The sequence below is a fragment of the Schistocerca americana genome, chromosome 3 (genome assembly GCF_021461395.2).
Source record: "Schistocerca americana isolate TAMUIC-IGC-003095 chromosome 3, iqSchAmer2.1, whole genome shotgun sequence".
Lineage (NCBI taxonomy): Eukaryota > Metazoa > Arthropoda > Insecta > Orthoptera > Acrididae > Schistocerca > Schistocerca americana.
Window position 1 is genome coordinate 243014899 of NC_060121.1, and position 26310 is coordinate 243041208.

Consider the following 26310-nt stretch of genomic DNA (forward strand, 5'->3'; position numbering starts at 1 on the left):
GCCCTGCGAAGGCACCTCGGTCTCGGCCACACTTCAAACAGCAAGATGTGTAGGCATGCGAAAAGAAGGCCGCAGTTGGGAAGTTCATATGAGCTGTAAACTGGGTTAATGATGTCACATTGGCACCAGATTTCACCACAGTCCTGACTTACGCCACCGTGGACATGTCACGCGATGAATAGGTCGTCACAGCCCCTCTTACCCGCATTTCACCACTTCTTTTGCTGTCTCTGGGATGAAAGTCAGAACCGCGACACTCAGCGTTAAAATCACGCAGTTTTCTTATGGTGGCAAAGGAAAACATTCACTCCACCGCTCAGAATCGGTACGAAAAGGACGCAGGGGCTGCCATAAATGGCGCCAACGGAACCACACCTTTTCCTGGGGCGTTGGTTTCCACACATTTTGCGGTTGGAACCACAGTTCACAGAGATATGGGGAACCGGAACATGTTCTTGACAACCTTTGGCGTTGCTGGCACATTCGAACGTTTCAACCCGACTCTGACACTGTGGGGCTGCATCCCCATTGCGTAATCGCATCCCTTTGGGGTACAGCCCGAACCAGTTTTTGTTCCCGTGTACAGGTTGGAGCCACTAAGGAACGTTCGACGAAATTTAAACGTGATCAGAAGCAGTAAAGGATACTTATGCTTTTTCAACCCTCCTGTTTTTCTCCCTCCTGTGACGTGATCACGAGGGAGTGCAATATTAATATGTTTGTGAATAAAACTACAAAATGTCCCTCTAAGGCCCCTCCGTTTGGCAACATCCTTGGTGCCACCCACGTATTGAAAGGTGGCTACACTGTGCCACTGCGCCAGAGATTGCGCCAAAGAGTACTATTAAGCCGCCTCCACAGTGCGTGTTAAGAGTTCGTGGCAGTCAGTGCTTGTTGAGAGCTCGTTGTAGTCAGTCGTACCGAGATGTGCTAGTCGGCACTGCTTGTCGTGAAGTCGGAGTAAGATGTTGTAGTAAAGAGTGTTGTTCCATGTTTTATGCAGTTATTTGATGGGAGAGATAGCAGATGTTATTGTGTGCATTTCGTCAATATATATGAAGGTAAAAACCACAATGTTCTTTTATTATTTGTATATCTGAAATAATGCGTCATTTCAGGTTCAGTCAACAAAGCATCTGGCTTGTGTTCTTGTATTAGAGTGAATTCTGGTTTTCTTGCGTAATTATAGTTTTTCTAATTTTCTTTTGTCACGTCAGTATAATTGGTATTTAAAAATTTTTGTCTTGTTGGAGAAGATCCGTGCCAGATGTGGACGTTGAGTCACACTCCCACATACAGAACAGTTACTCTTGTGCCTATTGGTTTTGTAGGTTTTATAGTTGCTGGGGACTTAATTAATTAACTGTGTTTACGAAAATTTTCTTACATTGTTTGTTGCAGTCAGATTGCGTAATAATTCTAGTCAGGGCCAACCGATTACGAGACGTACGTAATCGGCTTTACAGCTACTAAAAAATCATTTTCAATCATATATATTTAATTAAGCCCCCATGCAGTATCTTTGGCGTGAACGTTAGAAATGTACCTTCAGAAATACCGATACCAATTCAGCCTAGCGGCTGCTCCAGCGCCTGATGGTTAGGCAATCCCTCCCACACCCACTGAGTGGGGTTTGCCTACCTTCAAGCGCTAGAGCAGCCGCCAGCCCGAATTGGCGCAAACGTTTCTGACAGAGCATTATCCACTGCCGAATGCACTCAAGATTTATTGTTTCACAGTACACATGGAGTAAATAAAATGATTACGTTTATCGATCAACAGGACAAGCGGTCAGAGGTACCATGTACCGACCCATGCTGAAACACCCATGTTAGTACTTGGTGTACACTCCAAGGAGCTGCAATTCAGTCGTTGTCCCTGGCATCCAGTCGGTCGTACAGATGGCGAATACTGCCCTGGGGTATGTTTTGACACGCCTGCTTCACCTGTTCACGAAGTTCTGTAAGAATTGTTGGTTGATGAGTCGCACGAGTCACTTCTCGGCCCATCACATCCCATACGTGCTCGTCTGGAGACAAATGCGGAGATTGTGCTAGCCAGGGAAGTTGGTGCACCTCTTGCAGAGCACGTTAAGTTTCACGAGCCGTGTGTGGGTGGGCAATGTGTCGGCGAGCATTATCCTGTTGGAACAACACATCACGTTCCTGCTGCGAGAACGGGCTAACAACATTCTGCACATACCGAGCGCTGGCGAGTGTCCCCTCCAGAAACACCGAAGGCGAACGAGAGTTGTGGCACATTGTACTCGGGAGGACGACGGTTCAATCCCGTCTCCAGCCATCCTGATTTAGGTTTTCCGTGATTTCCCTAAATCGTTTCAGGCAAATGCCGGGATGGTTCCTTTGAAAGGGCACGGCCGATTTCCTTCCCAATCCTTCCCTAACCCGAGCTTGCGCTCCGTCTCTAATGACCTCGTTGTCGACGGGACGTTAAACACTAACCAGCAGCAGCACATTGTACGCTAGGCTATAAGGTCTGAGGTGGGCCAGTATTCAGAATGGCTCTAAACACTATGGGACTTAACATCTGAGGTCATCAGTCCCTTAGACTTAGAACTACTTAAATCTAACTAACCTAAGGACATCACACACGTCCATGCCCGTGGCAGGATTCGAACCGGCGACCGTAGCGGTCATGCTGTTCCAGACTGAAGCGCCTAGAACCGCTCGGCTACAAAGGCCGGCCAACGAAGAGAGCGCACATGAATTTTTAACGACAATCCGTCTGTCTGAGAAAATCTCTACAACTGGTTTAGCATTATTCAGGAGTTTTATGCTATCCACAGCCATTATGTTTCACAATTCACACTACTTTCGCCGATCGCTGTGGCCGAGCGGTTCTAGGCGCTTCAGGCCGGACGCGCGCTGTTGCTGCGGTCGCAGGTTCGAATCCTGCCTCGAGCATGGATGTGTGTGATGTCCTTGGGTTATTTAGGTTTAAGTAGTTCTAAGTGTAGGGGACTGATGACCCCAGATGTTAAGTCCCATAGTGCTTAGAGCCATTTCAACCATCACACTACATTCTTCGCCAGAATCCTCCATGGCAGCATAAACATGGCGATCAACTGAGTAAGCACTTATCACGAACCGCAACACAGAATTGTTGCTCATCTAAGGCAGCAACAAACAGCAACCAGTAGTATTTCACCAAGAGATCATTGTGGGTTGACCCACGTTGTGACATTGATCACTCATGAGTACAACAAACATGCAGTCACCCTTCCTTCACTACGTTACTGGAAATGTCGTTGGCAGGTGAAATTTTTCGTTCAGTACTTCAGATTGCCTTAGCACCACCCAGCTCGATGTTACAGCAGGTCACGAAAACTGTAGTTTAGTTGACAAAATACAAGCTTACCGACAATTGGACCAGATTCGTGACTGGTTCCAGGACTGTCCATGCTGACAGCAATCAATATTTCGTTCTTAATAAGACAAAATCGAAAAATGTAAAGGTAATTCTCGGAATAACCCAAAGGAGTGTTCTAGGTTCGATACAGTGTGCAATATATGTAAATATTGGAATATGTCGAATGGTCCCTGAGGCTGTTTGCGGGCGTTGCTGTTGTCTGTAGGAAGGTTCCAACGCTAGAAATGTGCAATGAAACGTAGCGAGAGGATGATTGACTGATGCGGGGAATAGGAGTTGAAACTGAACGTAAATAATAATAAATATACAAAGAAATACATTAATTTCGATTACGCTATTAACGACAAATCATTGAAACCAGAACACCATAAAATGACTCAGAGTAGAACGACGTTTGGAGCGACGTAAAGTGGAATGGCCATATAAAACAAACTGTAGTACCAGATGCCTGGCTGAGTTTCATTGGAAGAATCTTATGATGTAATCCATCAACGACAGAAGTGGCTCACATAACACTTATTCGATCAATTCTTGAGTATTGCTTATCAATTTAGAAACCTTGCAAGGTTTTAACAAAAGAAAAGATACAGAAGGTCAATGGATGGGCAGAGTGTTTCGTCATGGGGTCGCTTAGTCGGCGCGAGAGCGTTTAAAAATGCTCAACAAGATCCAGTGTTTGTATTTTGGAGAGATTTCCTGAAAAGATTCCGAGTGGGTACGTCCCAGAAAGTCAGGCGACATTATTTCCTCCCATATATGTCTCGCGAAATTACCACAGCGAACAACTACACTACTGGCCATTAAAATTGCTACACAACGAAGATGACGTGCTACAGACGCGAAATTTAACCGACAGGAAGAAGATGCTGTCATATGCAAATGATTAGCTTTTCAGAGCATTCACACAAGGTTGGCGCCCGTGGCGACACCTGCAGCGTGCTGACATGAGGAAAGTTCCCAACCGATTTCTCATACACAAACAGCTGTTGACCGGCGTTGCCTGGTGAAACGTTGTTGTGATGCCTCGTGTAAGGAGGAGAAATGCGTACCATCACGTTTCCGACTTCGATAAAGGTCGGATTGTAGCCTATCGCGATTGCGGTTTATCGTATCGCGACATTGCTGCTCGCGTTGGTCGAGATCCTATGACTGTTAGCAGAATATGGAATCAGTGGGTTCAGGAGGGTAATACGGAACTCCGATCTGGATACCAACGCCCTCGTATCACTAGCAGTCCAGATGACAGGCATCTTATCCGCATGGCTGTAACGGATCGTGCAGCCACGTCTCGATCCCTGAGTCAACAGACAGGGTCGTTTGCAAGACAACAACCATCTGCACGAACAGTTCGACGACGTTTGCAGCAGCATGGACTATCAGCACGGAGACCATGGCTGCGGTTACCCTTGACGCTGCATCACAGACAGGAGCGCCTCCGATGGTGTTCTCAACGACGAACCTGGGTGCACGAATGGCAAAACGTCATTTTTTTCGGATGGATCCAGGTTCTGTTTACAGAATCATGATGGTCGCCTACGTTTCTGGCGACATCGCGGTGAACGCACATTGGAAGCGTGTATTCGTCATCGCCATACTGGCGTATCACCCGGCATGATGGTATGGGGTGCCATTGGTTACACGTCTCGGTCACCTCTTGTTCGCATTGACGGCTCTTTGAACAGTGGACGTTACATTTCAGAAATGTTACGACCCGTGGCCCTACCCTTCATTCGTTCTCTGCGAAACCCTCCATTTCCGTAGGATAATGCACGACCGCATGTTGCAAGTCCTGTACGGGCCTTTCTGGATACAGAAAATGTTCGACTGCTGCCCTGGCCAGCACATTCTCCAGAATGCATGGGCTGCTGTACCTGTACACGCCATCCAAGCTCTGTCTGACTCAATGCCCAGGCGTATCAAGGCCGTTATTACGGCCAGAGGTGGTTGTTGTGGGTACTGATTTCTCAGCATCTATGCACCCAAATTGCGTGAAAATGTAATCACATGTCAATTCTAGTATAATATATTTGTCCAATGAATACCCGTTTATCATCTGTATTTCTTCTTGGTGTAGCAATTTTAATGGCCAGTAGTGTATGTCTCGCGAAATTACCACAACGAAAAACTAAGCGAAATTAGAGCTCATACCGAGCTGCTTCGTCAGTCATTCTTCCTACACGCCATTCACCAATTAAACACGGAAAGGTTGTTGGAGTATTGGTGGAGGAGGGGAGGGGGGTGTTAGTAGTATTAGCAGTACTCACTTTCACCTACTGTAAGGTGGCTTGTGGAATAAGATGTAGGCCTACACTATCTGATAACAAGTATTAGGACACCTATTAGTGGACATTAATAGGGAATGTGTACACCCTTCGCCTTTATAATGGCATGAATTCTGCTGGGGACACTTTCATTGAGGTTTCTGAATGTCTGTGTAGGAACGGCAGCTGTTTCTTCCTCAAGAGCCGAAACCAGAGATGGTAGTAATATTGGGATGCTGGAGTACGGAGCAAACTGAACGTTCTAACTCATCCCAAAGGTGATCCATTGAGTTCAGGTCGGGACTCTGGGCAGGCTCGTCCATTTCAGAAATATCATTGTCCAAAAACCACTGCGTCACAGATGCTGCTTCACGACAGGGTGCACAGTCACACTGGAGCAATCTTAGTGTCCGAACTTTTCCTCTACTGCACGCTGTGCCTCACATTGTGTGCATATCCTCCCAGATTTAGCGTTTTCTTAAGCACCGTAAGGATACCACACTCTTAACCACTAAAACACCCCCATTAACGTAACATCACCTGCTCTATACTTCACTGCTCACACTACACGTGATGGCAGGTAACGTTCTCTAAGCATTCGTCATACTCAAATCCCTTCCATCGGATTTCCACAGCATACAGCGCGATTCATCACTCCATACCGCTCATTTCCAGTCATCTGCTGTCCAGTGGTGTCGCTCCATCACACCACTTTAAGCGTTGCTTAGCAGTGACTGAAGAAATGCGTTGCTCATGAGGAGCTGCTCGACCACTGTAGGCCATTGTTTTTAACTTTCTACGCACAGTCATTGCGCTAGCTAGACTGTCTTTCACTACATGAGGTGTCTCTGGTCTCGGTTTAGATGTAGTTGATCCTTCATGTATCCACTTCACAGTCACATCACCAACACTTGACTTGGGCAGCTTCAGATGGGTTTAACTGTCACTGATGGATTTGTTACTCACAGTGGGATGACATCAGTTACAGAAAAGGCTGTGTATGACTGTAAGGATAATTGATAGTTTCATTTCACATAATTTGCTGTCAAAAGTTTATTTTGGGTTTAGAATAGGTTTAACAACGAAAGATGCTACATTCTCTTTTGTCTATGAGGTACTGGATGGATTAAAGAAAAGGTTTCGGAAGCTAGGCACCTATTTTGATTTATCTCAGGCGTACGATTGTGTTGATCACACGATATTGCTCCAGATGTTGGACTATTATTGAATACTGGGAGTAGCTCACAGTTGGTTCACCTCTTTCTTTAAGAACAGACAGCCAAAGGGCATTCTCTACATTATTAAGAATGGCTGTGATGTTGGGTCCGAGTGGGGCACAGTTCAATGGATAGTACCCTAGGGATCAATGCTGGGGCCACTCCTGTTCCGCATTTATATAAGCCATATGCCTTTTAGTATTACAGGTGATTCTAAGATATTTCTGTTCGTTGCTGGTAGTAAAGGATGTTGTGTACAACGCTGGCAGTTCAAGACATAAGTTTATGGCTTGTTGGAAATAAACTAATGGTAAATCACAGTAAGTCTCAGTTTTTACAATTTCTGACATACAATTCAACAAAACTGAGGTTATAATTACACTAAATGGGTATATGATTGGTGAGATTGACCAGTTCAGATTTGTAGGTGTTCGAAAGATAGTAAATTGTCGTGGAAAATGCATGTTCAGGATCTTGTTCAAAGGTTATTGCTGCCATTTTTACTATTAGTACAGTCTCTGAAGTAAGTTATGGTTCGATACGGACAGTAGTCTACTATGCTTATTTGCATTAGCTTTTGATGTATGGTACTATATTTTGGGGTAACTCTTCCCATTCTCAATGGATATTTTTTGCTCAGAAACGGGCGGTTCGGGCAACAAATGGCGTAAGTTCGCGAACCTCTTGTCGACCACTGTTCATTAGCCTGGGTATTCTCAGATTGGCCTCTCAATATATGTATTCTTTTATGTCATTTCTTGCTAACAATATCAGCTTGTGCCCAAGAATTAGCAACTTTCACTCAGTTAATACTACGCGGAAAAGCAAACTGCATTTGGATCGCACTTCCCTGACATGTGTGCGGAAATTCGTGCGGTATTCCGCCACATCCATTTTGAGTAAACTACCACAAAAATTCAAAAATCTTATTACTAATCCGTGCGCTTTCAAATCTAACCTGTATAGTTTCCTCGTGGATCACCCATTCTATTCTGTCGAGGAGTTCCTTCGAAAAGTAAATTAGTTGTTGTGTTACATTTTTGATTACGTTCATATAAATTTATAGTGTGTCGTCTTTTTAGATTTCACAAACATTTATTTTTATATTATCTGTTATTACTTTTCTGTTGTAATTTCGTGTACTGATACGTTCCATTACCATGCAACTTTGCTTCTCAATTTGATCCTGCGGAACTAGGTGTGTAAAATAAAATAAATAAATAAATCCAGTGACTAGCACACGTTCGAGGTCAGCAACCTCTCCTGAAAGACCCATTCTGCTAGACCCATTCTCCTACAATTGCTTCTCTACTGACAACACACAACTCTCTGACTTCTCTTATTTTGGCGGGTCCGCCTCTAATGATATCGAGTGGTCAATTACGCATTACATAGATGGATCCGGATAGTGCAGAAGTAGATATTAGACGCCAGAGAACGAGGGCAACAGCGGAAAATCGTGTGGGCGACGGAAGGTCACAGTAGACCGTCTTTTGTCAGTAAAGGTGGCATCAGTGGAAGGCAGTTGCCGCATTGCGGTCGCCGAGGTCGAAGTTCGAGGTCGATTAGCTGTGCCCCCGGTCGCTTTCAGCTGCTCAAATGTTTTTACGACACTAGCAGGTGCTTTGAAGTATTTGCATTAACGGAATTGTTCGGTGGTAATTAAAAGGGACTCAAATTAAAAGTAACGCAGGTTAATGAATACTAAGACGATCTATACAATTCCTCAACTGCTACACAGCATTTATCGTGATTAATAGCGAAAACTGACATGGATGAAAGCATATGAAAATAGATGCAAAAACGCCCCACTAAACGAGACGAGACTTCTACGATATAGCTGCGATTGTGTGCTTACGAAGAGCTACTGATCTCAGGATGAAAAATTATCCAGTTAGCATAAATGTGTTTTAAATATAAATTTTTCGATTAAGTCTACATCTGATTGGGCTAAGATTTGACGGAAGCTCACAAGCTGTTTTAAGCTCTCATTTTTGGAATTTACATATATTATTGTTTATTTAGTTGATCGGCGATCAGATTTTTGAGCGAGACGACTTGAAACACGTCACATCCACCAAAGAAATAAGCCGATCACCTGTTTGTTCGTGACGTACGTATAATTAGTGACCATTTGTGTTATCGTAATCATTTCATCTCATCTTCACCACAAAGTCGGCGAAGTGGCATCGAATAGAGACTTGAATTAGGCGGCGAACAACGTCAGATGTGTTCTTCCGGCTAACAACGCCATAAAATCATTTCATACTATCTATTTGGTAAATACATATGATAAGAATCTGTTAGAAATGACAACATGGTTTATCTAAACTTATATTAATGGTTGATAACTAACAACGTTGCTACCTTTATCTTCCACACCCACACTTTTGTAATCAACGCTGATAGTTTGTCATCCCCTAGACGTCACCACTTGATTGATAGAGCCTTTTTTATCGGTATTAGTTTCAACTTTCACTGCAGTATCTGTAGGTTGTCCGTTCACGCAAATTCTAATCAATAACTTCAGTTATAGTCACACTAGGAAAGTGCTCACTCCGTTTACGTAAGTATGAATGTTAACTGATAACGACTCGACTTCTTAATGCAGTTCCTCCTTCCCCACAACTTTTATTGCAATCCACCCCATCTTTTCTTCTTTTCCGGTTTTCACACAGTCTATGATTCATTTTGCTACATTGTTGTGCATTGTCATGCAAGCGCAGAAATTTATTTCCCAAATTTTCACCTATAATTTACACTAACAGATGCCTTCCGGAGAGTAAGCCCCCTTTTGCCTGTGCTAGCTTGTTTCTAATTTAAATATTTCACTTGTGACGCGTTATTTGTTTCCTATGTGGCAGAATTAATTCTCATGATGTCCGGTTTGCCGCTAATCTCATTTCTGCTTATCCTCAATATTTTAGTCATTCTTTCATTTACTTTCAATCCATATTCTGTGGTCATCAGACATTCATTCCATTCAATGTGTCTTGTAATTCTTCTTCGCTTTGGGACAGGCTAGGAATGTCACCACGCAGCAAATCGCTGGTATCCATCAGTGCTGAGTTCGAGTCACACACAAAATCTTTTTTTATACTTCGTAGCGTATTCGATATACAGGTTGAATAGAATAAAAGAATGACACCATTCCTGCCTTGAGCCTTTTTCAATCCTACCCTTCTATTTTCACAGTTCAATCTAGATTCTTGTACTGAAGTGATGAGCCAAAATATTATTGCGCAATATAGCACCGATTCTGCGTCGCATGGATTGGACAAAACTTTGGTAGCGTTTCAGGGGTATGTGGCACCAAAAGTCTATTCACAGGCCACGCAATTCACGTACATTATAGGACGGGCGTTTATGATCGTGAAGCTGACGTTCGATAGCGTTCCAGATGAGTTCCATCGGATTCAGACTAGCGCTGATGATAAAATATCGATAAACAGATATTTTTTTCCCCATGAACCATGGACCTTCCCGTTGGTGGGGAGGCTTGCGTGCCTCAGCGATACAGATAGCCGTACCGTAGCTGCAACCACAACGGAGGGGTATCTGTTGAGAGGCCAGACAACCGTGTGGTTCCTGAAGAGGGCCAGTAGCCTTTTCAGTAGTTGCAGGGGCAACAGTCTGGATGATTGACTGATCTAGCCTTGTAATACTAACCAAAACGGCCTTGCTGTGCTGGTTCTGCGAACGGCTGAAAGCAAGAGGAAACTACAGCCGTAACTTTTCCCGAGGGCATGCAGCTTTACCGTATGGTTAAATGATGATCGCGTCCTCTTGAGTAAAACATTCCGGAGGTAAAATAGTTCCTGCTCGGATCTCCGGGCGGGGACTACTCACGAGGACGTCGTTATCAGGAGAAAGAAAACTGGCGTTCAACGGATTGGAGCGTGGAATGTCAGATCCCTTAATCGGGCAGGCAGGTTAAAAATTTAAAAAGTGAAATGTATAGGTTAAAGTTAGATATAGTGGGAATTAGTGAAGTTCGGTGGCAGGAGGAACAATACTTCTGGTCAGGTGAATATAGGGTTATAAATACAAAATCAAATAGGGGTAATGCAGGAGTAGGTTTAATAATGAATAAAAAAATAGGAGTACGGGTAAGGCACTACAAACAGCATAGTGAACGCATTATTGTGGCCGAGATAGACACGAAGCCCACGCCTACTACAGTAGTACAAGTTTATATGCCAACTAGCTCCGCAGATGACGAAGAGATTGATAAAATGTATGATGAGATAAAAGAAATTATTCAGATAGTGAAGGGAGATGAAAATTTGACAGTCACGGGTGACTGGAATTCGATAGTAGGAAAAGGAAGAGAAGGAAGCGTAGTAGGTGAATATGGAGTGGAGGTAAGAAATGAAAGATGAAGCCGCCTGGTAGAATGTCGCACAGAGCATAAGTTAATCACTTGCTTCAAGAATCATGAAAGAAGGATGTATACATGGAAGAGTCCTGGAGATACTGTAAGGTTTCAGATAGATTATATAATGGTAAAACTGAGATTTAGGGACCAGGTTTTAAATTGTAGGACATTTCCAGGAGCAGATGTGGACTCTGACCACGCTCTGTTGGTTATGAACTGTAGATTAAAACTGAAGAAACTTCAAAAAGGTGGGAATTTAAGGAGATGGGACCTGGATAAACTGACTAAACCAGAGGTTGTGAAGAGTTTCAGGGAGAGCACAAGGGAACGATTGACAGGAATCGGGAAAGAAATACAATAGTAGAAGAATGGGTAGCTTTTAGGGATGAAATCGTGAAGGCAGCAGAGGATCAAGTAGGTAAAAAGACGAGGGCTAGTAGAAACCCATGGGTAACAGAAGAAATATTCAATTTAATTCATGAAAGGAGAAAACATAAAAACGCAGTAAATGAGGCAGGCGAAAAGGAATACAAACGTCCCAAAAATGAAATCGACAGGGAGTGCAAAATGGCTAAGCAAGGATGGCTAGAGGACAAATGTAAGGATGTAGAGGCATATTTCACGAGAGGTAAAATAGATACTGCTTACAGGGAAATTAAAGAGACTTTTCGAGAAAAGAGGACCACCTGCATGAATATCAAGAGCTCAGATGGAAACGCAGTTCTAAGCAAAGAAGAGAAAGCAGAAAGGTGGAAGGAGTATTTAGAAGGTCTATACAGGGGCGATGGTGGTGGGGTTTCGGGTTCCGCTGGATAGGTCAGGAGTCCACTACACGCAGCAAGCGGCTACACGGGTAGCAGGGGTTGTGTGGCGTGGACTGGGCGGTTTTTTAGGTTAGATGGCATCGGGCAAGTACAGAAAGGGCAACAGCCTCAAAGGGTGCGGGGCAAAGTCAGGACATGAGGGGACGAAGCAGCAATCGGTATTGTAATTGTAAACTGTCGAAGCTGCATCGGTAAAGTACCGGAACTTCAAGCGCTCATAGAAAGCACCGAAGCTGAAATCGTTATAGATACAGAAGGCTGGCTGAAGCCAGAGATAAATTCTGCCGAAATTTTTACAAAGGCACAGACGGTGTTTAGAAAGGACAGATTGCATGCGACCGGTGGTGGCGTGTTTGTCGCTGTTGGTAGTAGTTTATCCTGTAGTGAAGTAGAAGTGGATAGTTCCTGTGAATTATTATGGGTGGAGGTTACACTCAACAACCGAGCTAGGTTAATAGTTGGCTCCTTTTACCGACCTCCCGACTCAGCAGCATTAGTGGCAGAACAACTGAGAGAAAATTTGGAATACATTTCACACAAATTTTCTCAGCATGTTATAGTTTTAGGTGGAGATTTCAATTTACCAGATATAGACTGGGACACTCAGATTTTTAGGACGGGTGGTAGGGACAGAGCATCGAGTGACATTATACTGAGTGCACTATCCGAAAATTACCTCGAGCAGTTAAACAGAGAACCGACTCGTGGAATTAACATCTTGGACCTACTGATAACAAACAGACCCGAACTTTTGGACTCTGTAAGTGCAGAACAGGGAATCAGTGATCATAAGGCCGTTGCAGCATCCCTAAATATGGAAGTTAATAGGAATATAAAAAAAGGGAGGAAGGTTTATCTGTTTAGCAAGAGTAACAGAAGGCAGATTTCAGACTACCTAACAGATCAAAACGAAAATCTCTGTTCCGACACTGACAATGTTGAGTGTTTATCGAAAAAGTTCAAGGCAATCGTAAAATGCGTTTTAGACAGGTACATGCAGAGTAAAACTGTGAGGGACGGGAAAAACCCACCGTGGTTCAACAACAAAGTTAGGAAACTACTGCGAAAGCAAACAGAGCTTCACACCAGGTTTAAACGCAGCCAAAATCTCTCAGACAAACAGAAGCTAAACGATGCCAAAGTTAGCGTAAGGAGGGCTATGCGTGAAGCGTTCAGTGAAATCGAAAGTAAAATTCTATGTACCGACTTGTCAGAAAATCCTAGGATGTTCTGGTCTTACGTTAAATCAGTAAGTGGCTCGAAACAGCATACCCAGACACTGCGGGATGATGATGGCATTGAAATAGAGGACGACACGCGTAAAGCTGAAACACTAAACACCTTTTTCCAAAGCTGTTTCACAGAGGAAGACCGCACTGCAGTTCCTTCTCTGAGTCCTCGCACAAACGAAAAAATGGCTGACATCGAAATAAGCGTCCAAGGAATAGAAAAGCAACTGAAATCACTCAACAGAGGAAAGTCCACTGGACCTGACGGGATACCAATTCGATTCTACACAGAGTACGCGAAAGAACTTGCCCCCCTTATAACAGCCGTGTACCGCAAGTCTCTAGAGGGACGTAAGGTTCCAAATGATTGGAAAAGAGCACAGGTAGTCCCAGTCTTCAAGAAGGGTCGTCGAGCAGATGCGCAAAACTATAGACCTATATCTCTGACGTCGATCTGTTGTAGCACTTTAGAACATGTTTTTTGCTCGCGTATCATGTCGTTTTTGGAAACTCAGAGTCTACTCTGTAGGAATCAACATGGATTCCGGAAACAGCGATCGTGTGAGACCCAACTCGCTTTATTTGTTCATGAGACCCATAAAATATTAGATACAGGCTCCCAGGTAGATGCCATTTTCCTTGACTTCCGGAAGGTGTTCGATACAGTTCCGCACTGTCGCCTGATAAAGAAAGTGAGAGGCTACGGAATATCAGACCAGGTGTGTGGCTGGATTGAAGAGTTATTAGCAAACAGAACACAGCATGTTGTTATCAATGGAGAGACGTCTACAGACGATAAGGTAACCTCTGGCGAGCCACAGGGGAGTGTTATGAGACCATTGCTTTTCACAATACATATAAATGACCTAGTAGATAGAGTCGGAAGTTCCATGCGGCTTTTCGCGGATGATTCTGTAGTATACAGAGAAGTTGCAGCATTAGAAAATTGTAGCGAAATGCAGGAAGATCTGCAGCGGATAGGCACTTGGTGCAGGGGGTGACAACTGACCATTAACATAGATAAATGTAATGTATTGCGAATACACAGAAAGAAGGATCCTTTATTGTATGATTATATGATAGCGGAACAAACACTAGCAGTTACTTCTGTAAAATATCTGGGAGTATGCGAGCGGAACGATTTGAAGTGGAATGATCACATAAAATTAATTGTTGGTAAGGCGGGTACAAGGTTGAGATTCATTGGGAGAGTCCTTAGAAAATGTAGTCCATCAACAAAGGAGGTGGCTTGCAAAACACTCGTTCGACCTATACTTGAGTATTGCTCATCAGTGTGGGATCCGTACCAGATTGGGTTGACGGAGGAGATAGAAAAGATCCAAAGAAGAGCGGCGCGTTTCGTCACAGGGTTATTTGGTAACCGTGATAGCGTTACGGAGATGTTTAACAAACTCAAGTGGCAGACTCTGCAAGAGAAGCGCTCTGCATCGCGGTGTAGCTTGCTGTCCAGGTTTCGAGAGGGTGCGTTTCTGGATGAGGTATCGAATATATTGCTTCTCCCTACTTATACCTCCCGAGGAGATCACGAATGTAAAATTAGAGAGCTTCGAGCGCGCACGGAGACTTTCCGGCAGTCGTCCTTCCCGCGAACCATACGCGACTGGAACAGAAAAGGGAGGTAATGACAGTGGCACGTCAAGTGCTCTCCGCCGCACACCGTTGGGTGGCTTGCGGAGTATAAATGTAGATGTAGATGTAGATGTTCTTGAGGACAATATCATGGAAATGGAAGAGGATGTAGACGAAGATGAAATGGGAGATATGATACTGTGGGAAGAGTTTGACAGAGCACTGAAAGACCTAAGTCAAAACAAGGCCTCGGGATTAGACAACATTCCATTAGAGCAAGTGATAGCTTTGGGAGAGCCAGCCCTGACAAAACTCTACCATCTAGTGAGCAAGATGCATGAGACAGGCGAAATAGCCTCAGACTTCAAGAAGAATATAATAATCCCAATCCCAAAGAAAGCAGGTGTTGAGAGATGTGACAATTAGCGAACTATCAGTTTAATAAACCACGACTGCAAAATGCTAACGCGAATTCTTTATAGACGAATGGAAAAACTGGTAGAAGCCGACCTCGGGGAAGATCAGTTTGAATTCCGTAGAAATGTTGGAACACGTGAGGCAATACTGACCCTACCACTTATCTAAGAAGATAGGTTAAGGAAAGGCAAACTTACGTTTCTAGGATTTGAAAACTTAGAAAAAGCTTTTGACAATGTTGACTGGAATACTCTCTTTCAAATTCTGAAGGTGGCAGGGGTAAAATACAGGGAGCGAAAGGCTAATTACAATTTGTACAGAAAGCAGTTGGCAGTTATAAGAATCGAGGGGCATGAAAGGGAAGCAGTGGTTGTGAAGGGAGTGAGACAGGGTTGTAGCCTCTCCCCGATGTTATTCAATCTATATATTGAGCAAGCAGAAAAGGAAACAAAAGAAAAATTCTGAATAGGAATTAAAATCCATGGATAAGAAATAAAAACTTTGAGGTTCGCCGATGACATCGTAATTCTGTCAGAGACAGCAAAGGACCTGGAAGAGCCGTTGAACGGAATGGACAGTGTCTTGAAAGGAGGATATAAGATAAAACATCAACAAAAGCAAAACATAGATAATGGAATGCAGACGAATTAAATCAGTTGATGCTAAGGGTATTAGATTAGGAAATGAGACGCTTAAAGTAGTAAATGCGTTTTGCTATTTGGGAGGCAAAATAACTGATGATGGTCGAAGTAGAGAGGATATAAAATGTAGACTAGCAATGACAAGGAAAGCGTTTCTGAAGAAGAGAAATTTGTTAACTTCGAGTATAGATTTAAGTCTCAGGAAGTCATTTCTGAAAGTATTTGTATGAAGTGTGGCCATGTATGGAAGTTAAATGTGGACGATAAATAGTTTAGACAAGTAGAGAATAGAAGCTTTCGAATTGTGGTGCTACAGAAGAATTCTGAAGATTAGATAGTTAGATCACATAACTAATGAGGAGGTATTGAATGAATTGGGGAGAAGAGGAGTTTGTGGCACAACTTGACTAGAAGAAGAGATCGGTTGGTAGGATATATTCTGAGGCATCAAGGGATCACCAATGAAGTATTGGAGGGCAGTGTGCATGGTAAAAATTGTAGAGGGAGACCAAGAGATGAATTCACTAAACAGACTCAGAAGGATGTAAGTTATAGTAGGTACTGGGAGATGAAGAAGCTTGCACAGGATAGGTAGCATGGAGAGCTGCATCTAACCAGTCTCTGGACTGAAGACCACGACAACAACAGATATTTTTTCCATAAAGTTTCGATAAATGATGGCGGCATCAATTTTGCCAATATATCGATACATCGGTATCCAAATGGCATATCAAATATCGATATTTTTAATTTTTATTACACTATTTTAGGATTTTTGGTATATATTTGACATGTTCTTTTGAAATTGTTAAAGGACATAATTTTACTTTCAGTGTCCTACTACTTTTTGAGCTTTCATCACGTCCAGTCTTTCTCCTTGACTGTGTGAAGCAAGTATTGGTGGCACAAAGAAGAAGTCCAATTGCACTGGGGGATGGCGGTGTGAATTTAATAACAAGATTTCCGATGTGAAGAAACACCAGACTAGTTGCATTAAAAAACAGCTTTTAATGAGGGGACATAATCAGCGCTCTGTGCTACTAAGAGAAACTGCTACGTTTAACTTTACCACGCAATTTGGACACTACATCTGCTAGGTCACTGGAATTTTCAGAAATGAAAAATCAGTGAAATTGACGTTAAGTGTTCCGGACAATTCCGATATGTGACGAAACCGAACGACGGTGACCCATGGGTTACCATTGTTAGCGAAGCGGTTGTCGCTAACCGTTTATTTGCATCGTTTTCCTTTCAATTCCTGCTCTAAGGTGAATATGCTGGCTGTTACCTTGTTGATGTACAGAATGTGTAATAATAAATAAATACTTAAATATAAAGCTCTAAAACCGGCAGTATATTTACAAGTTGCAGCCAATATTTTCATTGACCCGTACGTCGACATCATTTTCGTCGACATAGCGATATTTTTTCGACATATCGAAGGCCGAGAATGAGTCTTTTAAATGTCGATATGTTAGACTCAGGATATTTTTGAAAATATCAACAGTCCTAATTTAGACCAGTCGAATCTCATGTCAAAGACAGCAGCTCTCATGTTTCATATGCCACTGTTACACAATTCTCTCCTTGTGACACTAAAAGATGCTACCGCCGTAGGGAAGACATCAAAACTGAAATGGTGCAGATAGTACGCAATAACGTTCACGTGTTTGACAGCTGTCATGTTGCCTTCGATAACCACCACAGGTCTCATGGAAGACCAAGTGGATGTGGCCCATAGCATAAAACTGCCCCCGTCAGCTTTCTTGTTGCGGCGGAATCTTGTCGCGATAGTTCAATCACCAACTTTCTCCTTCGAATGAGAAAATTTTCTCTTGACACCGACCTACAGAGGGAGGAACGATCATCATAATAAAATAAAGGTAATCAGGTCTCGAGCGTAGAGGTGTAAGTGTTCGTTTTTTGCGCGCGCTGTTCGACAGTGCAATAATAGAGAATTATTGTGAAGGTGGTTCGATGTATGCTCTTCCAAGCACCGAAGTCTGATTTGCAGAGTCTCAATGTAGATGCATATGTAAACAAAAGATATATGTAACAGAGACTTTAGTCATCAGCAATATACAGGGTCGTCCATTGATCGTGACGGGGCCAAATATCTCATGAAATAAACTTCAAACGAAAAAACTACAAAGAACGAAACTTGCCTAGCTTGAAGGGGGAAACCAGATGGCGCTATGGTTGGCCTGCTAGATGGTGCTGCCATAGGTCAAACAGATATCATCTGCGTTTTTTAAAAACTGGAACCCCTATTTTTATTACATATTCGTGTAGCACGTAAAGTAATCTGAATGTTTTAGTTGGACCACATTTTTCGCTTTGTGATAGATGGCAGGTAATAGTCACAAACATATGACTCACAATTTTAGACGAACAGTTGGTAACAGGTAGGTTTTTTAAATTAAAATACAGAACGTAGATACGTTTGAACATTTTATTTCGCTTGTTCCAGTGTGATACATGTACCTTTTTGAACTTACCATTTCTGAGAATACATGCTGTTGCAGCGTGATTACCTATAAATACCATATTAATGCAATAAATGCTCAAAATGATGTCCGTCAACCTCAATGCATTTGGCAATACGTGTAACGATATTCCTCTCAACAGCGAGTAGTTCGGCTTCCGTAATGTTCGCACATGCATTGACAATGCGCCGACGCATGTTGTCAGGCGTTGTCAGTGGATCACGATAGCAAATATCCTTCAACGTTCCCCACAGAAAGAAATCCGGGGACGTCAGATCCGGTAAACGTGCGGGCCATGCTATGGTGCTTCGACGACCAATCCACCTGTCATGAAATATGCTATTCAATACCGCTTCAACCGCACGCGAGCTATGTGCCCTACGTCCATCATGTTGGAAGTACATCGTCATTCTGTCATGCAGTGAAACATCTCGTAGTAACATCCGTAGAACATTACGTAGGAAATCAGCATACACTGCACCATTTTGAATACCATCGATAAAATGGGGGCCAATTATCCTTCCTCCCATATTGCCGCACCATACATTAACCCGCCAAGGTCGCTGATGTTCCACTTGTCACAGCCATCGTGGATTTTCCGTTGCCCAATAGTGCATATTATGCCGGTTTACGTTATCGCTGTTAGTGAATGACGCTTCGTCGCTAAATAGAACGCGTGCAAAAAATCTGTCATCGTCCCGCAATTTCTCTTGTGCCCAGTGGCAGAACTGTACACGACGTTCAAAGTCGTCGCCATGCAATTCCTGGTGCATAGGTATATGGTACGGGTGCAATCGATGCTGATGTAGCATTCTCAACACCGACATTTTTGAGATTCCCGATTCACGTGCAATTTCTCTGCTACTGATGTGCGGATTAGCCGCGACAGCAGCTAAAACACCTACTTAGGCATCATCATTTGTTGCAGGTCATGGTAGACGTGTCACATGTGGCTGAACACTTCCTGTTTCCTTAAATAACGTAACTATCCGGCGAACGGCCCGGGCACTTGGATGATGTCGTCCAGGATACCGAACAGCATACATAGCACACGCCCGTTGGGCATTTTGATCACAATAGCCATACATCAACACGATATCGACCTTCTCCGCAATTGGTAAACGGTCCATTTTAACATGGGTAATGTATGACGAGGCAAATACCGTCTGCAATGGCGGATTGTTACGTGGTACCACGTACTTATGCTTTCGTGACTATTTACAGCGCCATCTATCACAAAGCGAGAAAAGTGGTCCAACTAAAACATTCATATTTCTTTACGTACTACACGAATATGTAATAAAAAATGTGGGTTCCTATTTTAAAAAACGCAGTTGATATCCGTTTGACCTATGGCAGGGCCATCTAGCGGGCCAACCATAGCGCCATATGGTTTCCCCCTTCAAGCTAGACAAGTTTCGTTCTTTGTAGTTTTTTCGTTTGACGCTTATTTAGTGAGATAATTGACCCGGTCACTATATCAATGGACCACCCGGTATATTCTGCTTCACTGTTTACAATAGTTTGTCAACGCTGGGATAACTTTTCTATTCCACGACTGCAGAAATCATACCGTTTTGAGGCAAAGAGACAACGCGCATTTTACCTTGTTGGGAAGTTCTCAGTAGGCTGGTCGATAGAGTACGGAAAAGGTGAAAATATCGGGGTGCAAGATCGGGTGAATAAGGTGGGTACGGAATGACTTCCGAAGGCAACTATTGTATAGTGTGTTTTGTCAGTGTAGCAGAAGGCGGACGGGCTTTATTGTGGAGCAGCATCACTTCATGCTGTCTTCCCGGTCGTTGTTCTTGGACAGCGTCGGGAAGACGTCTAAGTTGTTCACAAGTCAGCAGTGATGGTTACATCTCGGGGAAGCAATTCGTAGTACACCACAGTATCGCTGTTCCACCGTGTGCATAACATTGCCTTTAATCGACGCGCATAGGTCTTTGTACGGGGAGATGCTGCTTTGCTTGGACTCTACTATTCCTTTCTTTCGTTTATGTTAGCATAAAGGCACCATTTCCCGTCAACTTTAACGGTACGGTATTGGAATGGTCGACATTATCTACATCTACATTTATATTCCGCAAGCCACCCAACGGTGTGTGGCGGAGGGCACTTTACGTGCCACTGTCATTACCTCCCTTTTCTGTTCCAGTCGCATTTGGTTCGCGGGAAGGACGACTGCCGGAAAGTCTCCGTGCGCGCTCGAAGCTCTCTAATTTTACATTCGTGATCTCCTCGTGAGGTATAAGTAGAGGGAAGCAATGTATTCGCCACCTCATCCAGAAACGCACCCTCTCGAAACCTGGACAGTAAGCTACACCGCGATGCAGAGCGCCTCTCTTGCAGAGTCTGCCACTTGAGTTTCCTAAACAACTCCGTAACGCTATCACGGTTACCAAATAACCCTGTGACGAAACGCGCCGCTCTTCTTTGGGTCTTCTCTATCTCCTCTGTCAACCAGACCTGGTATGGATCCCACACTGATGAGCAATACTCGAGTATAGGTCGAACGAGTGTTTCGTAAGCCACCTCCTTTGTTGATGGACTACATTTTCTAAGGACTCTCCCAATGAGTCTCAACCTGGCACCCGCCTTACCAACAATTAATTTTATATGATCATTCCACTCCAAATCGATCCGTACGCATACTCCCAGATATTTTACAGAAGTAACTGCTACCAGTGTTTGTTCCTCTATCATATAATCATACAATAAAGCATCCTTCTTTCTATGCATTCACAATACATTACATTTGTCTATGTTAATGGTCAGTTGCCACTCCCTGCACCAAGTGCTTATCCGCCGCAGATCTTCCTGCATTTCGCTGCAATTTTCTAATGCTGCAACTTCTCTGTATACTACAACATAATCCGCGAAAAGCCGCATGGAACTTCCGACACTATCTACTAGGTCATTATATATATATATATATATATATATATATATATATATATATATATATATATATATATATATTGTGAAAAGCAATGCTCCCATAACACTCCCCTGTGGCACGCCAGAGGCTACTTTAACGTCTGTGGACGTGTCTCCATTGAGAACAACATGCTGTGTTCTGTTTGCTAAAAACTCTTCAATCCAGCCACACACCTGGTCTGATATTCCGTAGGCTCTTACTTTGTTTATCAGGCGACAGTGCGGAACTGTATCGAACGCCTTCCGGAAGTCAAGGAAAATGGCATCTACCTGGGAGCCTGTATCTAATATTTTCTGGGTCTCATGAACAAATAAAGCGAGTTGGGTCTCACACGATCGCTGTTTCTGGAATCCGTGTTGATTCCTACAGAGTAGATTCCGAGTTTCCAGAAATGACATGATACGCGAGCAAAAAACATGTTCTAAAGTGCTACAACAGTCGATGTCAGAGATATAGGCCTGTAGTTTTGCGCATCTGCCCTTCTTGAAAACTGGAACTACTTGTCCTCTTTTCCAATCATTTGGAACCTTCCGTTCCTCTAGAGACTTGCGGTGCAAGGCTGTTAAAAGGGGGCAAGCTCTTTCGCGTACTCTGTGTAGAATCGAATTGGTATCCCGTCAGGTCCAGTGGACTTTCCTCTGTTGAGTGATTTCAGTTGCTTTTCTATTCCCTGGACACTTATTTCGATGTCAGCCATTTTTTCGTTCGTGCAAGGATTTAGAGAAGGAACTGCAGTGCGGTCTTTCTCTGTGAAACAGCTTTGAAAAAAGGTGTTTAGTATTTCAGCTTTACGCGTGTCATCCTCTGTTTCAATGCCGTTATCATTCCAGAGTGTCTGGATATGCTGTTTCGATCCACTTACTGATTTACGTAAGACCAGAACTTCCTAGCCAATAGATGATGAGCAAGCAGAGATGCACATACGGGCACAAGGAGTTTTTTGTGATTTTGGTTTAGAACACGCAGTACCCATACACCAGATTTTTGGACCTTCTCCACTGTATGCAAAATGTCTCACTATGGTGGAGTGATCCAAGTGCATCAAATTTGCCACTTCTCGAGTACACTGCCGTGGATCATTGTGGATTAAAGCATTTAAACGACCACGATCGTCGTCGAACCCCAAAGGTCTTCCTGAAGGTGGAGTAGCGAGTGTTAAAACGATCCTTCTTAAAACGAGAAAACCGTTTTCTGTCGCGCTCTGTCCTATGGAATTATCCCAGTACACGGCGCACATGTTTCTGGCTGCCTCGACTGCTGTCGCCTCTCTGTTAACCTCTAACAGAAGATTATCTCGGAAATGTTCTGATTTCTCCACTTGGCACTCCATTTTCTAGCGTCCACAGCTCCACTCAGTCTCTCTAAGTGACAAACTGAGATTATGTAAACTCAACTAGCAATAGTGAACCACAAATAAAAAATTACAGTCGGTAAATAATCCCGTAGTAACCGGAATGTCAACTGCAAAACCAAAACGCCATTAACTTATGCACCTACCTAAAACAATGGGAAAACGTAGGCGTTGACTGCTGCGTATCCCCCACATTCAACAATGCGCATTGAACGGTGTGCTCCGAACTGCATCAGCGTTGTACTCTGTCTTCTGATTTCTCACAGACCGCCGCCTATCCTGCTTTTCAGAGCAAGCAAACCTCTAACTTTCACGTTCTGTCATGAAGCATGGACGTCCAACACCTTGTGGCTTACAAGTGGTTCCACCGTCATTCAACCACTTTCCATAGGAGCTCACGACTGCAGCACGCGAACAGCCGACAAGCTTCGCCGTTTCCAATATGCTTGTTCCCAGGCGCCGCGCCATAACAGCCTGCCTTTGTCACTCTCTTATGACAATGGATTTCGACGTTTGGAACCCATATGTCTCTACAATGATTCACCGTTCGTCTCTGCTCCGATATACACTCATGCTCATAAATTAAGGATAATTGCAGAATGTGGTGCCACACAACGTGGCATTACACAAAACTGGCGCTGATAGCATATGCACATAGGGAACACACACGATACAGATCTGTAAGTCCACGGTATTGGTGATAAGTTGAGAAAACCGTCCCGAAACACATGTGCTACAAAACGCCACTGTTTCCTGCGCATGTACCCCGACATCAGTATGGGATATGATCACCATGCGCACGTACTGAAAGGTGGCTACACTGAGCCACAGCGCCAGAGATTGCGCCAAAGAGTATTATTCAGCCGCCTCCACTGGCAGTGCTTGTCGAGAACTCGTAGCAGAGAGTGCTTGCTGAGATGTCATAGTAAAGAGTGCTTGTCGAGATGTGGCAGTACTCAGTTCTTGTTGAGATGTGGTAGTAGCGACTCGGTATGGTGATATATTGTAATGATTAGAGTGCTTTTCATCAATATAAATGAAGGTAAAAAAAATTTTCTTTTCTCTCTCATTATTTCAGTGTCCAGAATAATGCGTCATTACAGGTTCAGTCAACAAAGCATCTGGCGTGTGCTCTTGTATTAGAGTGTAATTCTGGTTTTCTTGCGCAATTATAGTATTTCTAATTTTTTTTTATCACGTCAGTATAAATGGTATTTGAAATTTCTTGTCTTATTGAAGAAGAACCGTGCCAGATGTGTACGTTGAGTCATACTTCCACACACAGAACAGTTACACTTGTGTTTTGGTTTCGTAGGTTTTATAGTTGCTGGGGACTTAATTAATTAATTGTGTTAACGAAAATTTTCATTTCATTCTTTGTTGTTATTCTATGCAGTCAGATTGCGTACAAAACTAGTCAGGGCCAACCGTTTACGAGACACAGCGTAATCGGACATACAGCCACCAAAAATATTTGCATTTTATTTAATTAAGCCCCCATGCACGTGGCGACCGCTGCTTCGGATCGTCCCTTGGAATTCTTCTGATTGTAAAAATAGTAGACAGTAGTATTGTTGCAGTAATTTGTAGTTTAGTAATTGTAGTCTATTTTGCATGTGTAGATTTGGTAATTGTCATTCTTCTAATGGTATTTCAGAATTTAATTTTATTGTCTTGTATACGCGTTTGACAATTTAGGGCAATTATTTCAATTGTTCGATTAATCGTGTTTGAGGGAAACATTTCGTGTGAATGGTATTGTTGGAGATAAAGAGTCATTGTATGTAATTTTCGTACAGTGACGAGTTTTGTATGTTTTGTAAATGATTACACGATCGATGAAAAAGGAAAAAATGATGGATAGTGAGAATGACAAAATTGTTAACATGGCGAACTCGCCAACAGAGGAAAACAGTATCATGAATAATGAAGTGGAAAACAATTTAATAAGTCGGGAAAATAGTCCGGAACCATTTCGAAATTTTTCTCAATCAGAAAATTCACAGAATCCGAGATTAACGACAGAAGATTCTGGAATAGTATCGAATACAGATAGCTTTATGGCTATGCAGAAGGAAGTTAGTTTTGCGGGAAATGTTGGGGGCGAAAAGAATTTTGAACCATTTAATATGGAGCAGTTGATGGGTGCAATATTAAATTTGGGACCTCGGCTAGAATCACAAATGGGAACAATGGAAACACGGATGGGAACAATGGAAACTCGGTTAGGCTCACAAATAGGAACAATTCAAACAGAGATGGAAATAATGGAAACACGGTTAGATTCACGAATAGGGACGTGTTTCAAAAACATGAAAGATGAATTAAAGAAAGAAATCAGAGAAGAAGTACAACCGATTTTGAATTCTCACAATAATAGATTAATTGCAGTAGAGATTAGACAAAGGGAACAGGATAGAGAACAGGAAGAAAGAGATCGCGTGATTGTACAGAAATTTTCAGATTTAAATTTACAACGTGCAAAAGATAAGGAAGAAATATTTGAGGGAATCGAGGAATCCATACCAAATGACAGATTAGATAACCTAACATAACAGTATGAACAGTTAACGACTAAATGTGTTAATACTGAAACCCGAGTCGCGACACTTACGGAAGACGTAAATAAACAGAAAGAACAAATAGGTGATTTATCGGAAAGAGTCGAGGAGATTTCAGACAAATTGACAAATCTTAGTTTAAATGGGGACAGAGATTCAGATGATACAGCACCATTGCCATTTGCAGAAACCGAAGAGTACCAGAACATAAATAAGCATGTTGAAAATCAGGGAAAATTTAATGAACGCGTTAAAAAGGAGGTTGAGGCATTACGAAAGCAAGTCAAACAAATCGAAGGAGAAATTGTAGGGAAAGACAGCAAAAGAAATTTGGAATCACAGATAGCAGAGGGGTTTGAAGAAAATAATTTGTTTCATTTACGGGATGCAACAAGAGAGCGCGAGGCGCGCGAACTTGACAATAATCGACTTTGGGACTGGGACAGACGCGGTAGGTCTTTGTCGCCACGAGGAGAAAACTTTGACTATAAACACTTTTTGACTGTTCGGAAATTTAAGATCTTCCGCAATTCTAAGAATGACATACATCCATGTTCATGGTCAGATCAATTTATGTACGCACTCCCGCCAAATTTGCCACTAAGTCACAAACTAGAAATTATGTGCGGCTATTAATGTCCTCACGGGATTCACTACACTAAGTGAATATGTGCCGTAGCGTGCATAGGGCTCCGAGCTGTAGTGGTACTATTTCCCTTTTAGTTTTCTGCACCGCTGCCTACTCTTTTACTATTCTTTGCATCCGTCAAAACAACTCTTCGACTATCAATCTATCTAGACAGTAGATAAACAATAACCGGATATGACTATTTTACCTAAATGTGATTTCGGAAATTACCGTTTGGACTTAATGTATCTTCAGCAGCATTCATTCGTAGCTTAAATGAAATTTTACCTGTTTATCTTCGTGACCATATTACTTCATATGTTGACGATATTCTTATTGCTAAACGTTCTTGGAGTGAGCACAACAAAATTTTGGATTCATTATTACGTAATT